General features: G+C 40.0%; 1 long non-coding RNA gene across 1 annotated transcript in view; it reads left to right on the top strand.

Annotated features, from left to right (window-relative positions):
- LOC133214933 (uncharacterized) overlaps window positions 1-16,279 on the top strand; it is a 29,227-nt gene extending 12,948 nt beyond the window's left edge. The window contains exon 3 of the long non-coding RNA XR_009726273.1: window positions 14,846-16,279. This is a non-coding gene — a long non-coding RNA (uncharacterized LOC133214933). The remainder of the gene's footprint in view (window positions 1-14,845) is intronic.
- Window positions 16,280-16,576: the final 297 nt, after the last annotated feature.

The following is a 16,576-nucleotide window of genomic DNA, read 5'->3' as shown; positions in this document are numbered from 1 at the left end:
GACTTGTCACTTTAAGTACTGTATATGGGTGGGAGTGGGAAGAATCACCATTTGGGTTAAAATCCCAGCAGCATTTGGACCCTGCCCTGTCGTGCTACTGGCCAGCACCAGGTGTTAGCAGAATCAGTGTGACCTGATTCTGGCAGTGTGCTGTTTGGTTTTCAGAATGAACTGTTGTAAAATTACAGGAATTAGAACAGGAATCAGACTGATGAAGTGAAAGATATGGGGGATTGCCAGGAATGTGGAAAAGGCCGGCAGGAAACAGCAGCATTTCACCAGTCTGTATGTGGTTAAAGGGGGGATACAATGTACTAGAGAGCAAAATTGGTGGACTACAGCAAATCTGTTTATTGATCAAAGCAAAGTTTTGCCTTAGCACATATATAAGTGTTGGATTTCTGCTGCTATTATTGCTGTTCCTCTTAGTTACCCAGTACAATTCGATAAAGATTGCTTTTGTACTGGGCAAACCCTGTGGATCCTCTGGTCTTCATCAGAATTTTCACTTAGCAGGAACACTGAGTGGCTTCTTTTCTAACTTTTTTTTTCATGCTAATAGAGTATTTGTATGACAGGACAGCTCTTAATAATCTAAGAATTTAATAAAAGGTTCAATTGCAGAGGCATTTTTCTGAAAAGCAGAAGGATATTTATTCCCTCCTCAGAGAGTCACAAGGAAAGTTAGATGAAGAGGTTTGTACTTTGAGATTAATATGAGGTTTAAAGGACAGCTGACCACTTCAGTAGAAGTGGGTTTGTAACAATCATAGCTAAGGAAAGAACAGGGAATTACTTCATTTGTTTCAGACAAGTCAGAAATTTGAGTCTTTTTTTAGGCTTGGAAATTAGCCTGCACATTTGAGTTCAGCTTCTCTCTGATAACCACTTCTCTGATGATTGATTGACATGACTCCATGGTGCAAAATGCATTTTTGTGGTATGGGAGTCTCAACAAAATCCCAAACCTGTTTACCCTGTCTGGTCCCTCATTAATGAGAATAAAAGACTCACGATGTCTCTTTGATAAGAGGAATTTGGGGGTCAACATTCAGCCATCAATACATGCGGACAGCCTGGTCTATGCTGATGAGTACTGTTAAAAGCATTACAGACTATACCAGCGCAGGATAGAGGATTTGATGCTACATATGTCTCTCTGCTTCAGCAAAAAACAGGGAGGCTGCCTTAGCCTAATTCCCTCTGCAACTAAATATTTGCGGCATATATAAAATTTTCCTTATAAAACTTTCTCTTTTGTCAGCATGGTATAAAGGATCTTAATGGAAATGAGATTCAACCCCATATTGCACACTACAGAATGCTAATTTGTTACAAAATGAAGCACTGCTATTCAACAGTGTATTAATGAAACTGTGAGACATATCCATCTTGAAAACACTGTGAGAAAAGGATGCTGAAGCAATTGATTAGGGACAAGGAAAATTGAAAATATGTATTTTTTATAAGCCTATGTTAAATATGGGCAGTAAACTTTGGCTACAGCTCTACAACACTCAGTTTTGTTCCTCATTATGGAAAAGGACATACTCTTTATATGTTGTCACCTAAGTTGCCACCAGAAGAGTACTTTAATTAATTAGGTTTTCCTAGATCTAGACTGGAAAGCAAAACAAAACTGCAGAACCTCGCTAGTGTGGGCCATAGAAACCTGATATTTTACACTGCAAATTTGCAAGGTTTTGTTTTGTTTGACAGTCGTCCTGCTCTCCATTGCTTTTTCAATGCCAGTTGCAAAATCCAGCCTTATTTTTATTTAATGTAATACTTTAATGTGGTGGTGGCTATCATTGATGTTTTGTAGTCAAAACTACGCTTGTAAGACCAGTCAAAAGTGGAAAGTCATGTTGCACAGCACTTGAGATTTATCTAGCTGATAATAACATAGTTACTTGTAAAACAGTAAATGGAAATAAAGGCATTTCTTACTGGCTTGTTTTGTTTTTCTTATACCGGGAAGTTCAGTGATGAAGCCATTTACCAACATGGCAGTGCCAGCTTTGAGGATCTAGATATTCTGTTCATTTGAAACAGTCAGAAAATATTTCAAACCTTTGAGATAATCTTAAAAATCAGAATTCCTCTTACAAGGAAAACCATGGGCATTATAAGTCAGTGTTTTTCTTAAGCAAACTATTAGTCTGTTTCTTTTGAAACTTTTTTAAGTAAAAGGAACTGGCACACAGCTCAGATGTCTAGTGTTTTGTCAGTATGTGCTGCTTTGGGATCCTCATCTGTCAGAACAGAAAACTTAGCAGATTTCTTGCCATGTGATTAGGAACTTCTGTAAATCTGCACCCTCCTCACTTTCATCTCCATTTAACCATGTGCTGTTTTGCTGAAAACTCCCTCCCCCAGTCAGCTTGCTGGCGGTGTCCTCTAAGCTACAATCTCCTTGTTTCACCTTTCAGATCTACCTTTCATTCTTTCTCCTCACTGGCTTTTTTGCACTCTATTCCTCTTATGAAAGGTTTCCTTGACACATGCCTATGATGTTCCTTAACTTTGCATCCTGTCCTGTCGCTGCGTTATTTCTCTCTGTTCTACCATGCACGCACTCAGAAATCAATCAGCACTGATTACCCGCTACATCTATAGCGGGGCTCAGAGCTGTAGTTTTGAAAGAAAAATTGTGGAGGAATTCAGACATCAAAGGGGGCCTCATTCTGTTGGATCAATTTGGACTGAGAACACTGGAGTAACTTACTGTTCTTCAAAATGAATGGTTCCACCAGTCGATAGCTGAATAACCCAGACCTTGAAGAACACATTTCATTTCGAACCACAAAAATGACTACTTTATCCTCTGGAAAAAAAACTAAATGGTATCAACAAAAGCAAGGGAGGACTGTTGTTATTTTAATTATTGTTATTGCTGGCAAATAAAGCACTGGAGAATTCTAAAGGTTTGTGTTCAGAATCTGGTATATTCAAATAATGCAGATGCTATCACAGGAAATTATTTAAATGCCTAATCAGCCTATAGCCACAAAATAATGTGTTAAGCCAAGGAATCTTTGGGGTCACATTGATTTATTTAACAGCTGATGCATTTCATATGAGCACAGCAAGCAAACAAAATTGATTTAGAGCTGCAATTTATGGAAATCAGCTCACCAGGAGTTGTAACCATTCAATCTCCTGGAAGACTGTCTCACACTGTATTACTAATGCACAATGGAGACTGACATAATTCTGTGATTATTTGTCCTGTCTGTGGCACCAACAGATCTGTACCATTATGCCTTTCTGGTACACTTTATGATCCTGTTTTTTTGCTCACTGTCAGTGGATCATAGAAGAGTTTCTTCTTGTGGGGATTCAGGAGAAATCAAAATAGGCGAGGGAACTGAGGAAAGCAAAGTTTGAGAAAAGTGACAATTAAAATCTGGAGGAGGTAAAAGCTGAGCACTGGAACATGGTATTGTCAGCACATAGTTAATGCTTAGGAACTCGCACATCACCAATAGGAGACATTTGAAAAACAAACCAAACTTTTACTGCTTGGTTGTGTCAGATAATTTTGGAGGCTTCTGGAAATCTTTGTAAACCGGGTTGTCATTAAAACAGACAAATCTGAGAAAAAGAATATACTTTACAAACAACAGAAATGTGTGCCTGGTATATGGTATTATGTTGCCTTTGAAATCTTGCCATAGGGGAGGTACTATAATGGGATTTGCTGCTTGTCTAGCTTGGGAAAAGGATAGTGTAGGCTTGTTCTTGTAAGTTGTGTGCTACACAAGAAAATGTTATAACGTCCAGTAGAAGCACTTAAAAAATGCATTATTTGAATTGCAGTTTGCAAAAACAACAGTTGGTGGCACTTTGAAACAATTTTTATTCCTAAATGTGTATTTGCTGATTGTAGGTGTGTAGAGGTTTACTTTAAAATATTAAATCACTAGTCCAGTGATTCAAATTATGGTGACGATACAGAACTTCTGCACACTGCACAGCTTGCTAAAACCGAATCTGAAGGTCCACATTTGTAAAAAGAAGGGAAGGTGCTCAGGGAGATTAATTCTTCTTAAAAAATGTCAGAGAGGAATTACAAGAAGAGACAGTAATGATGAAGGCAGCAGGGGAAGTCACTGTGAACTGCACAGCTTTTTATAGTCCACAGAAGCACTGAGGCTTGCAGAGGCATGGCACGTTTCTGTGGGCAGCTGCCTTCACCGAATTTACATTTTAAGTTTGGATGGGTTTTTTTGTCATGGCACTGATGTCTGTGTTATGTAGCATGCATAGAGGTTTCTTTTTTAACCAGCACCCACTAGGTAAACAGACATTTCCCAGGATTTTAATGCCCAAGACATGTGAGGGAGAAGGACAGAGAGAGAGAGCCATGGCCATTTGAGAAGAACCAACCATTTACCCATGGTGTTTCCATCAATTAAGCACAATTACACCATCTGCACAGGAGCTGCAGCATGTTTGGTATCACAGAGGGAAACCGGGGCATTACTGGAGAAAACTGATGGTTTGAAAGATACTCTATTTATCACATACCTTGTCTGAATACTTGACATTTAAATGAGTTGACAAGCAAACCCTCTTTCTCTAGACATTACATACAAGCCTTTCTTCCACATGCCAGTTTCTTTTGGGACATTATAATTCCAGAAGGGACACATCACCTCTTAGCCACAAAGAAAGAGTTGAATACTACGACAACTTGCTGCATTAGCTGTGGCCATTTGTTCAGAGGACTGGAAGACCAGACCACAGCTGGTGCTTGGCAATCTTTACAGCTTGGCCAGAGAAGCTTCAGTGCCTTCTGTTCCCTCTCTGATTCTTGCATACTGGAAATGAGAAGTCTATATCAACAGAGTATAATAAATCTGGAACCACTGCTGCACTCTGCCCCTCCCCATTATCCTGCAGATCTGTTGCAGATGATTCCTGTTTGCCATCTTGGCCCTGAATATGTTGGTCTTGACAGTACAATCCATAAGTGATTCTTATTTAGCTTTCTAAATTACATGTTTTGCAGTTATTAATAGTTCTTTACATTGGCCAGTTTGAGTTCTGTGGCAAAATGTTTCCCTCGGCTTCAGACAAAAGTTGCTTGATGCATTACAAATATGGTCTTGCCTGGGAATATTTTGCTGCTTTACCATTTGTTTCCACAGGGCTGTTTGCCCTGAATGGGGAGCTTGACATATCCAGTATGATAAGACAAACCTCCTTGTTTTGAACAGTAATGCTGCCTGGCATTCTAGATTTTCCATAATGTGCTGCTAGATTCGATGTAACTGTGAACTAAATAAATGATTTGGAGTGTGCTGGCTTTCATATACTTCCTTGTGCCTCAGCTTTTGTCTGTCCCTGCTTTAGCTACATTTGTGTGGTACTTAGGCAGCCCAGCAATGACTACAAGTTTTGTGCCTTAGTGACTTTCTGAATGTTTGATACCCCTGTACACCCCTCCCTGCAGCAGAATACTTCTTTCAGTCTGAGAACACAGCTTTTGCTTCAATTTAAGATGATGTTTTGGGTCTCTTCAAAGCCGTTCTCTCCAGTGTCTAATTCAGCAATTTGTACCCACACCCAGGAAAGAGGGCTTGCTGATGCTAATGTTGTTCTCTTGTATGCCTGATCTGGTGCTGGCAGAATCCTTTGTTTAGGCATTTTGTATACCTGCCTGGATGAAGAACCAATTTTCATACACTGGTGTTTTCAGTATGTTCGCGTACACAAATACCTATTTCCTATGTGAGTTTTACCTTTCCTGCATTGTAGACTTAGAAGCCGCCCTTTATAGCAGCTGCCAGCCAAGGTAGTCATTTCTGGCTCAGCAGGAACTATCCTTCATTACATTTCTGACCTGCAGGCTTGATTGTTTTCATCATGCTAAATATAATCCTTCTGGTCACATTCTCTGAGCACCTGTATCAATGGTACAACTGGGTGCTGGGTACAGCTTGATCCCAATGTGGCTGGCAATGTTGCTACATCAGCTGGAAGCTAGGGACTGAAACCTTGGACTCTCCAACTCTGATCTGTTGAGATTTTGTTTGTTTAGTTTGGTTTGGTTTTTTGTAGAGCATCATCATTCTGGTCTCACAGTTCTATTTGTAACTGCCATTATGCACAATTTCTGACCTCCCAACGACTCCCATAGACTGGTTGCTATGAATAATTTAGTCTGTTATTAGCACCAGCTTTGAAGAACTTGTTCTGAGTAGGTGTAAATCAGTGTCCCCTCCAGGGCTTTCTTGCAGCCCTAGTCTGGTTTCTTCCTACACCATCCCAAGTCAAGTTTCGTGATCCCTCAACAGTATGCTCTTCTCCAGTGGGTGCCAGTTCTCAGAAGAGCACCAGGAGGACACACTCCAAGTGAGCAAAAGTATTTGATATTTTCTACAGTCTCTTTGTACTCTCTGAGGAAGACTCAGTGCTTCATTGCTACCTAAAAAAACCTAAGTTCTCTATGCTGTCAATAAAGAGGAAGAGGTGCTTCTGTTTAGTGGATAAGATTGCCCTCTGTAGCATTTGAAAAGCACAGTTCTCTTTCCACTGACTATAAAGCTCTCTTTATAGGGAATATATGTCATTATATTAGGTGGACTGGATCACACTTACCATCCTTTATTCTTTCTTTCTCTTTGTCCCTTCCCTTCCTCTAGTTACTTCCTCCCTAGGCCAGATGCCAAAAATGCTGGCGTGGCAGTATCTCAGCTATCAGCTTAAATTGTCAAACTGGCTTCCACCTCTTTCATTTCAGAGAGCACTGTAATTGAAATTCCTCTTATTTTAGGCAGTGGTAGTATTTTAAACTCAGAACTATGTAAAGAATTGGCGATAATGCTGAACGGCTTAGCTGCGAAGGGGTGGTTACAGACCAAGTGAGGAAATGTTTGCATAAATCCTATGTAGGCAGATTCTCACCTAGCAAAAGCTGGCGTTTCTGCCAAATTTTTCAGAATCTCTCTGGCATCCACCACAAGACAATTGTCAGACTTCATTTGTCCAGCAGAGAAAGGCTTTTTCTTTCATTTCTATATATTTGATGCCAGCATATTTCCCTGACAGTGATGTGAGAGGTGACAAGATGAGTTCATTGAACGTGGAGGTGCCTACGCAGGGAATCTCTTTCCTTCTTCTTCTGCAGAGGTGAGTGGAAGCCTGCAAGCCCAAAGAGAACAGGTTGCCGGTGTAATCAGCTTTTATAAAGTCCCCAGGTTGCATGGGCTGGTGCTGCTTAAGCATTGCAGGTGACAGAATGGGTAAATCCGGGCTTTGCTCTGGAGCCAGAGCTCTGTAGTGGGAAACCTGAGATGTGTCCTGGCTGGGGAGGCTTGGCTTCAACTATGCTTGTATCATGTTTCTCGTTCCTTTCATCAACAAGGGTAAAAACCAGGGATTTCAGGGACACAGGAGTCCCAAATTCCTGTTTAACACTTCAGTGACTAGGAAATAAGTAAAACATGACTGTGCATTTACTAAACCAGAGAAACTTGATTAACTTGCTGTTCACTTCTGTCATGCCTGTTTTGTTAAGCATTAGGGGGCAATAGCAGGAGAGGGGAGAATATAGATTTCTATAGTTTCTATATGGACCTGGCTGTGCTTGTTCATGGCTTACTTCCAGACATGTGAGTGTTCAAATGGTGGGATTTCAGTGGGAGACCGGCTTGGAATTTGTTCTGAAAATGGAGAATTATGAAAAAGTGGGACTCCAGTGAGATGTGCTTCAGCCCTTAAAACATTTTCATTTGTCATTGCTATCACCTAATCAACAATAAACAGGAGCAGGGAGCCTAAGGATGAGGCTGAAGGGAAATGCTGACTGGACACAAAGGGGGGACTGATTTGCCTCAGGTAACCCAAGGGATGGTTTGCAAGTCTGAGGTATTGGCAAGGGGAACAATGAGCACAGCATTATCCAGGAAGGCTATGGCAAGTGTTTTTTGAAGGCTGATTGTGGGGCTGCTGACCTTAACAAAGAAGGATTTCTCATGCCATCCTAAATATGTAAATTAAATCTTAAAGGGGAAAAAGAAAAGAAATGTGGTATGTTTTGATTTGTTAATGGAGAAATGCTGTACAGCATGTCTCTTAAGCAGTATAGTAAGTGTTACTAAGCAGTATGGATAAGAAGGAAAGAAGAATTATCCTTTGGGAGATGGAGTAGATTGGGTAAGTGAGCATCTCCTGCATGGGAAAGCTCTTCCACAGAATCAGTGTTGACTGGTTTGTTCGGCTTCAGTATGAAAGCATTTTCACAACATTCAGGTTTTTTGCAGAACTGATGCTCAGATTTCTCAGCCATCTCCTCAGCTGCTGTGTTTTCTAACTTTCCAACTCTTTGTTGCATCCTCACAGCAACCTGTTCTGATGTGCATCTCCCTGCCCAAGTGATACCAGAGATCTGTTTGGCTTTGCAGGTCTAAGAATGAAATACAGTTATTTTTCCATTTTAACATGGATTCAGCTGTCAAGGCCATCATCTCCACACCCCACCTTAGCATGCATGCATGCTAAATCCATGTGCTCCTTCAGAAATAGGTTGCCATTACATAACCTCACTAACCCATTATGATGTTACCGGTACATATATGTGGCGCAGCTTGAAAAGAAATGAAAACAATTTTAGGGAACATTTATTTTCAGTTATCACCATATGTTACAGCTGTAAGTCTGAAAGTATTAAAAGCTGATTTACAAGGTGATATGTTTTTTGCCACTTCCTGTTTGGAAGCCAGTCTTAGTTTTGTGTTAATGATAAGAAAACAAATAAAACAGCAGAAAGAATAGCTGATTCTTATAGGTGGATACCCATTAAAAAAAAACAGAAAATCTTCTTCCAAACCAGAAAATTGTATATGCAATATGTACTTGCAGGTTGTCTCATCTGCAAAAATCTTTCCTACCCTGGGGAGCAGTAGCCCGTTTATTAAGGGCTGCTCATACAAGTAAAGGGTTACATGATATACAATTGTCTCTTGTCTATCCCAAATCAAAATAAGAAAACAAACAAATTATTTCAACATAAGAAGGCTCTAAAAAAATATAATAAAAATACAGAATAAACAAACTACACAAAAATAACACCTCAACAATATTATGGTACCCGTTAACCTTGTTGAGGCCAAAGGTCAAAAAAAAACAGTAAAAAAGCTTTCATGTCTGCAAAGAGACACAGGCTTTTGCAGACACTGCCAGATCTTTTATTTCTCTTGTCTTGCTGGGTGAGACAGTCACTCAAAAATGGGATCAATGGCTTTCATCAATACTTCACCCAATATTGTGAAAGGTCATATATCATTGTCTCGCAGCACTAGGGCAATCTGCAAACAGACGTTTCTTGCATTGGAGTCGTGCCCAGAGGATTCAAGCAGGAAGGAAATGCCACTCTGCTGGGCAGGCATAAAATAAAATAGTTCACACTTACAGCTGAAACAGGAACGAGCTGTGACAGCAGTAAAACACTGGCAGCAAAGGCTTGTGAGGTAAGGGGTAAGTGAAAATAATGGCAGAGGAATGGCAGAATAACGCAGTGCCTCTGAGAAGCTGTTCCCCAAGGCTGAGAAATGTCTGTAAGGGGCAGCTCATTAGATGACTGCAGATGTTTCTAGTACCTAAAGCAGTAAATGGATTTTTCAGAGAAGCTGGTGCCTGACTATTTCTGAAAATCTCCCCATAGCATGACTGCAGGAGCCATGAGCTACTGACTGCTACTGAAAACTTGGCTTTTGCTTAGCTGTTGACATGGAAGTTAAACCCATCCAAAAGTCTGTGTTTCGGTGTGGCTGCTTGCACCATGAATCAGTGCATGCTCCTCCTCCTCCATGTCTATTACCAGACCCTCTTTTGTCCTAGATGCGGGAATTACCGATGTTGTCAAAGGCTAATAGCTAAAGAAATAATTTTATTTGTAAATGCCCCCAGCTGACAAGCTGTTAATGGCAACCCAGGAGAGCTTGCCAGCTTGCATTTTTGAAGATGCAAGGAAATAACATTATTGCCCAGTATTTGTTTTACAGCACTGTCTAATGAGAGTGCACTTCTTGCTATTTTGTACAGTGTCCAGACCAAAATATTAACAGTGCCTGTCTTGGAGTGTTACTCTGCTTTGGTACACTTTTTCAGGTGGCATATATTTATTATACTCTATATACACAGAAAACTCTGCTCTTTGATTAGGTTATTAAATTGATTCATGTTCAAAGGCAAAACAAAATATTCATTTGCAAGTGAAGATAAAAAATGAAAAACAATAGAGCCTCACAGAATGGGATGGATTTGAGGAATTGTGAAATCAGGGCTCAAAAGGAAACGTTGCATCCTAAATATTTTATTACTAATCATAATTGCTTTATGTATAGCATAACTGGGCTAGTGATATTTGTTATTTTGATTTAAGAACACATTTAATTTCCCAATTGTCTCCTGCCAAACATTGTTTTCAGTGCAATCAACATGAGAATAACATGAACGTATCTAAAATAATATAATCCCTCTCATTAAGTGCCATAAAAAGTTTATTAACTGTTTCAGCCACTGTGTGCATGTAAATTCATCTGACTGTCACAGATTGTAGATACATCACAGGATAGGTAAGGAAACTGAGTTGTCCTGTTTCCAAATTCCTTAGTGAACATTTCTTCTCTAAAACTGGAGAAATCTTCTGTGACGCACCTTCTGAGATGGTACCATGATCCAACTACAGAATATACAGTTATGAATTACTGGCCATTCTTGACCATTTTGAATATTGAAATATACCTCATAAACATACATGTGACCAATTTTCTTCAATTAGTGTAAGATGGTGTCAACACCAACTCTTCTGCACAGATTGCAAGAATTAGATCTTCCTTTATATTCATTGTAGGTAAATAGAGCCATGATACCCTGCAAATAAAGTATTATGGTGGCAAATCTATCAGCTGAATCCTTGGCTCACAGGCATAACTATATTCCAACAATAAGATGAGCTGGACTTATTTCTATTCAAAAGTTACAAACAAAAAAGTGATGCTAAAGAAAGTAGATATTGGAAATGGGGTTTGGTTTTGTACAACTTTTTCAAGTTGAGTATTGCACCATTAAAATAATCCAAATAACCCTAATTCAAATCATACTCATATTTTTGAGACCAAAAACCTTAACATGACTAAGTCTTATCCAGTACAAATTTTATATTAAAAGCCAATCTGAGAAAACTATACTCGATGATACTAGACTAGATTGTGATTCCTGTATTCACATGGAATATCCATTTCTTCTTCAATGAAAATTCATTGGATTCACTCCATTACTTGAAGAGCGAGGTACTTCTTAACACACTAACAGCTCATGTGAGTGACACTGTGAACATCCTGACCCACCTGAAGATGAAACAGTCCAGATTTGCTGTTCCAGAGGAACTCCACTGTTCACACGTTCTGCCACCACTAAATGTGCTATTACCACATAAACACACAAACCAGACCTTAACAACACCCAGTTGATCAAGAAAAAACGTGTCAGTGACTGTAGTGACAGTTTGGTGTTTTTTTCCTAAGAAATTACCTGGCCTCATCTTATGCCAGATGGTTCATATTTTTATGTAACACCTAAGAGGTCTTGAAATACCACATTATCCTCCAAAATACAAATTCTCTGCAATACATCTATTATTAAAGACTTTAGCAAATGTCTTGATTTCAAAATAAATGAAGTGAAGCCTGAGTCTACATCCCAGTTCTAGTCCAAGACGCCAACTCAAGTGAACGTTTTGAATGTGAATATTTTTTCAATATGCACCTTCTAAAATGTGAAGATCAATTTTGCAAATACGAATATAGTTGCCTCGAAAACTGATTAAGTAGTCCTAATTTGATGTTACAATAATTCAGCAACTTTAAAAAGAAACTTACTAAATATTTCCAGCTGTGGAAAATCCTTATGAACTGTAAATCTAAATCTCCCTAACAAATTTGCCACAAATATCATATGTCATTTGAAGAAGTTAGACGTAACAACTTTTTATTTAATCATGAAAAATTTATGGCAAGATTAACTAGAAAGAGCCCACTCCTACTCCATAGCCATTAAAATGCAGTAAGTCACCTACTCAATAATGCAGAATTGTTGTGTATTAAAAATTTAAATCTATAAATATTAATAGAACAAAGGTCAGTCTCTTAACCAACAGAGGTAGTTGTACACATAGCTATCATTGTTAGCCTTAAGGGTTGCACATTCTTTAGGTATAGAGCAAAACAGATACGATAAAAGGCAGTTGTCTGATAGATTTTGATCCTTTTTTCAGATGAAGGATAAGAAAACCTATATTAATCCTGGGGATTGTGGTTATCCTTTGGGAAAGTAATATTTCTATTTCAATCTAACGAGCCAAGGTGTTGCAGTCAGCTTTACAAGTGCATGGCATAAAGTTGTGTATGTATGTATGTAACGGCAGCCAAAGTCACCTTCTGCAGCCTTGCTTCTTTACACTACTTCGACTGTATCAAAAGGTCAGAAACATGATACTGTTTTCCAAGGGAAACATGATACTGCTTTTCAAAGGACTGAAAAGGCCTGGCCAGTGTATGCCAAATATACCCAATACCAACAGAGAGGTGATTGCTATGCAAGCGATGAGAAGGAAACTCCTGGGTTATCACAGTCCAGGTATTCATGTTCCCAGGAATGTGAAAGCTGGGCAGGTTGTGAGAGGGCTTTCAGTGATGCCCATCAGCATAAATCAAATGTGAAGTACTGGAAAGCTACAGCTATCCTCTCAGCAGTGATTCCTCTTAGGTGTGTCAGCAGTTTCTGGATGCAGGGAGCATCAGCTTTATTTCTGGCTAGAAAATACAGACTCTTCACTGTAGTAGACTTACATGGCCCTTTACAGCCTGAACCAAATTCACACCCCTTGAGCACTCCCCTGTTCAGTCAGGGTGGCTAGTTAGCTACATCCATGAGTGGTGGCCTCTGTGAAAGACATTCACGTGACTTGAGTGAGAGCAGAGAGGAGCTTGGACAGTGTGCATACCACAGGTCTGCCAGGGCTGTGTCTAGAGAAATGTTTCCTTCTTCACTTGCTGCTCTCCTGTCACCTGCTCTGGGAAAACTCTGGAACATGGCCATGCTGTCACACAGCGTTATTATGTTTGCCACACTGATGGCAGATTAACCATGGCTTACAAACATTGTGCAGTACTGGAAATGCAGGCAGAAACAAATGTCTGCTGCATGCAGCCGAAGGGTGAGTAGTGGCTACCTGGTTATTCTCTAAAGCTCCCTGGGACAGGTCTGCTGCCAAACAGTGCAGAGGGGATGTGCACCTGTCCAAAGTGCGCATCCCTCAGGGCACTCACCCAGGCTGTATGGTTGGAAACGAGACGACAGCTGGTTTATGCTGTGTTTTCCACCTCTGTAGAATTAGTTATGCTCATTTGAAAGAAACATTTATGGAGAAGGGGCTGAGGGTAGGACAGGACATGCCTTTGTCATGACAGGCAGGAATTTATGGTACAGCTCTGAGGTCAGAGATGCTGAGAACCTCACCAGACCCTTGAACCCAGAGCTGTGGATTGGTGCTTTGTTCACCATTTTGAATTTTGCTCCCTTGAGTTAACAGTGACCTCAGTTTGGATTAAGAGTATATGAAGGTGCCCCTAAGCTTACACAGGAATGGACTACAGGAAGGGGTCAGAATCATCTGCTTTTCTTAGACAACCTTTCCTACTGCCACTATTTGAAACAGAAACAAGAGCAGAGAGACCACTGGTCTGCCCAAGGAAAGCCTCTCATGTTCCCATGTACTACTTCCACTCCTGATCTGTTCCAAGATATTTGTCCCCAGCTTTGTGAGAATACAAATGCAAAAATGGGAACATCTTGTTGAAGTCGTAAGTCTTTCTCAGAAAGCCCAACAGAATTGCCTCTGGGTGTAAACATTGAAAGGAGGTAAAGGAAAGGAAAGAATTAAAGGCAGCTTTGCCACAGCCATAGGAATGTTTCAGAGGACCTGAGGTCTATCAACATTGGTGGTATTGTTTGGGACTGAATGCCAGGCTGGCCAAAGCTACATACCTATATTGTGAAGACCTTGGAGAAGGAGGAAAGATGTCAGCATTGTGATATCCTTGTTAAGGAAGGGTATGGGGACAACACAGACATCCTGGAGAGGGCAATCTATTCTCTTTAAGGCAAGGCAAAAAACACAATCCATAAGGCAAGATCCACTGGGGGAAAAAAAAAGGAAAAAAAAGAAAAAAAGAAATGGTAGGTGCTTTTCTGCATGTTGGGGGTTTTTTTTCCTGATGTTCTTCCTCCTGTCCTATTCAGGTAGAGCAGTAAGAAACTGCAGGCCAGACTGCAGGAATAATTCTCCAACACGCTACAGAAAAAGCTGATCTTGTCACATAGGTTGCTGTTTGGCACAATCAAAATGTTTTCACCATTTCTCAGAATGACACCTTCCCAAACTGCTCCACTGGGTGCTCTTCTGGCCCTGCTTCTTGATAAAGCTATCAGCACTTCAGGGGGGTCAGAGGACCCACACCATGGCCTCTATGGGCCCTCTTGAGAAAATCACCAGGCAGAGACACCTCATCTACATTCAGCAAATTCATTGTGCTGAGTCTGTTTTCTAGTACACTTGATAGCTCACATGATGCCTTCAGATCTCCAGGCTTTGAGTAGCATTTTCTGATGTTTCCTCTGCTCAAATTTGCTGAACTGCCTCAAAACAAGCCTGAATTATTTAATATGTTTAGGAATAACGCTAAAACAGCTGCACGGAGTTTTCTCACTGCTGTTTTTCTGGCTCGTGTCTCCTTGTAAAGCATTTTGTCTTGTTCCTTACCAGTGCCTATAGCTGGTGTACTGTACAGAGTCATCTCCTTCACATCTGCTGAAAGCTCCAACTCCACTGGAAAAAAACCCAGAAGAAATGGACAAGAGAAAAGTGTTTTTTACTTATTGCATGCTGCTTTTGGGTTGGGTTGGGTTTTCTTAGTTCTTACAGGGTGGTACATGGACAGTTAGAAAGAAACTAGCCCCTAGAGAAAGAGAAGCAGAACACCAGGGTATCCTGAAGAAAGTCACAACAGATTCCTCAACTAGCTGTGCAGGTGAGTCGTGAACCATGTTGACAATGAACAATTAGATGTGACTTCCATTCAGTGCAAAGCTTTCTTTCCAAAGTGAGGAACCCCTATATGATACATCTGTGTGCTTCAAAGCATGATTTGGCTTTACGACTTAATTCAATTTTAGACTAATGAAATTAGTCTAAAAATAAAAATATAATAGTTATGAAACCATTTAATAAATAGTTTCATAATGCCAGTGGAATGAGGTAAACAGAAACTTGACGGCGGCAACATTCAGTTAATGAAATTTTTTGAAATTGGGAACATTTCTTTTGAAATTGAATGGTTGTTAGGCATTCTGGGCCTGTTTAGAATGATTGTATTTAGTTATTGAAGTCTGAAATTGAAAAGCAATTTCATAGATGTGTGTTTGTCCTAAACTACTACTTCTGCATTTCTAAGGGCTCTTGATATGCTAGTTTGTGGAACACTCCCTTATTTTAGTGGTTTGACAACCTGCAAAAGATTGATGACTGCTATTAACATAGTGGAGAACATACAAGTCACTTCTGTATCTGACTGTGTTTCAGAACGGAAGACACAGCCAGTGCCAGATCTCTTGTCTCCTGAAATTTTGCCCCTCTTAGGATGGCTATTTTTGTTCTACTGTAATATTTATCCCATTTCTGATTACAGTTCTTTGAATGCTGCAATGCCGAAGCCAAGCATAGTGCATGAGCTGATCTAACATGGACCAGGAACAAAAAGTCAGGATGTAGCACTAGTTAATCATTTTTAAGTGCAAGGTTAAGTGTTATGAGATTAGGGAGGAAAAGATCAGCAAAGCACTTCTAATCAATTTGATTTCAGACAAGCCAAAAGTACTAATTTATAACCAGCTCCTGTGCAATAAAAGATGTTAAAACAACATCAAAACCTGTTCTTTTGTGTGTTTTACCAGCCCTGGGTTCCTCCTACCGGTCCTGCTGGACTTCTCAGCTTCTTCTACTTCACTATTTGTTTTCACTCACTCAGACTCATGCAGTTTCACATAGCTGCACATGATTAACACCACTGCCATTTTTTACTTCTTCGTCATCTCTTTAATTTACTGCTAGACTTTTTGTTCTTTGATCCATTAATTGGATCCTTTCTTTATTCTCAATTTACAGTCCTATTTTTTAGAAACACTGAACCTGGCCACTCTTCATGCCCAGTTCCTTGCCCTCACTTTCGTTATTGTTTATTTCCCTCCTTCTCCTGTTCATGGCACATTGTGCTTTTTACAGATTAAGAAGTTTGTCATACGTCTATTTTTGGACAGTTATCATTAATAAATTAAAACTTTGTCAACCTGTGTGACCTGACAGGATTGTGTGCCTGGAAGCAAGGAGGATGTGGCTTTCCATTTTTATGAGTGCTGCTTTATATGTCAGTGCCAGAGGTTCCTTCATCTCCAGGAAGCAGACAGGTATGTTTAGTGTTGTCTCTTTTAGAGAGACAGAGAGAATTAC

This window comes from Neopsephotus bourkii, unplaced genomic scaffold, assembly GCF_033783945.1.
Source record: "Neopsephotus bourkii isolate Nb327-2 ecotype Australia unplaced genomic scaffold, CSIRO-AGI_Nbou_v1 NB_941, whole genome shotgun sequence".
Classification (NCBI taxonomy): Eukaryota; Metazoa; Chordata; class Aves; order Psittaciformes; family Psittacidae; genus Neopsephotus; species Neopsephotus bourkii.
The sequence above is the reverse complement of the archived record's forward strand: the minus strand, read 5'-3'. Positions and strand labels throughout refer to the sequence as shown.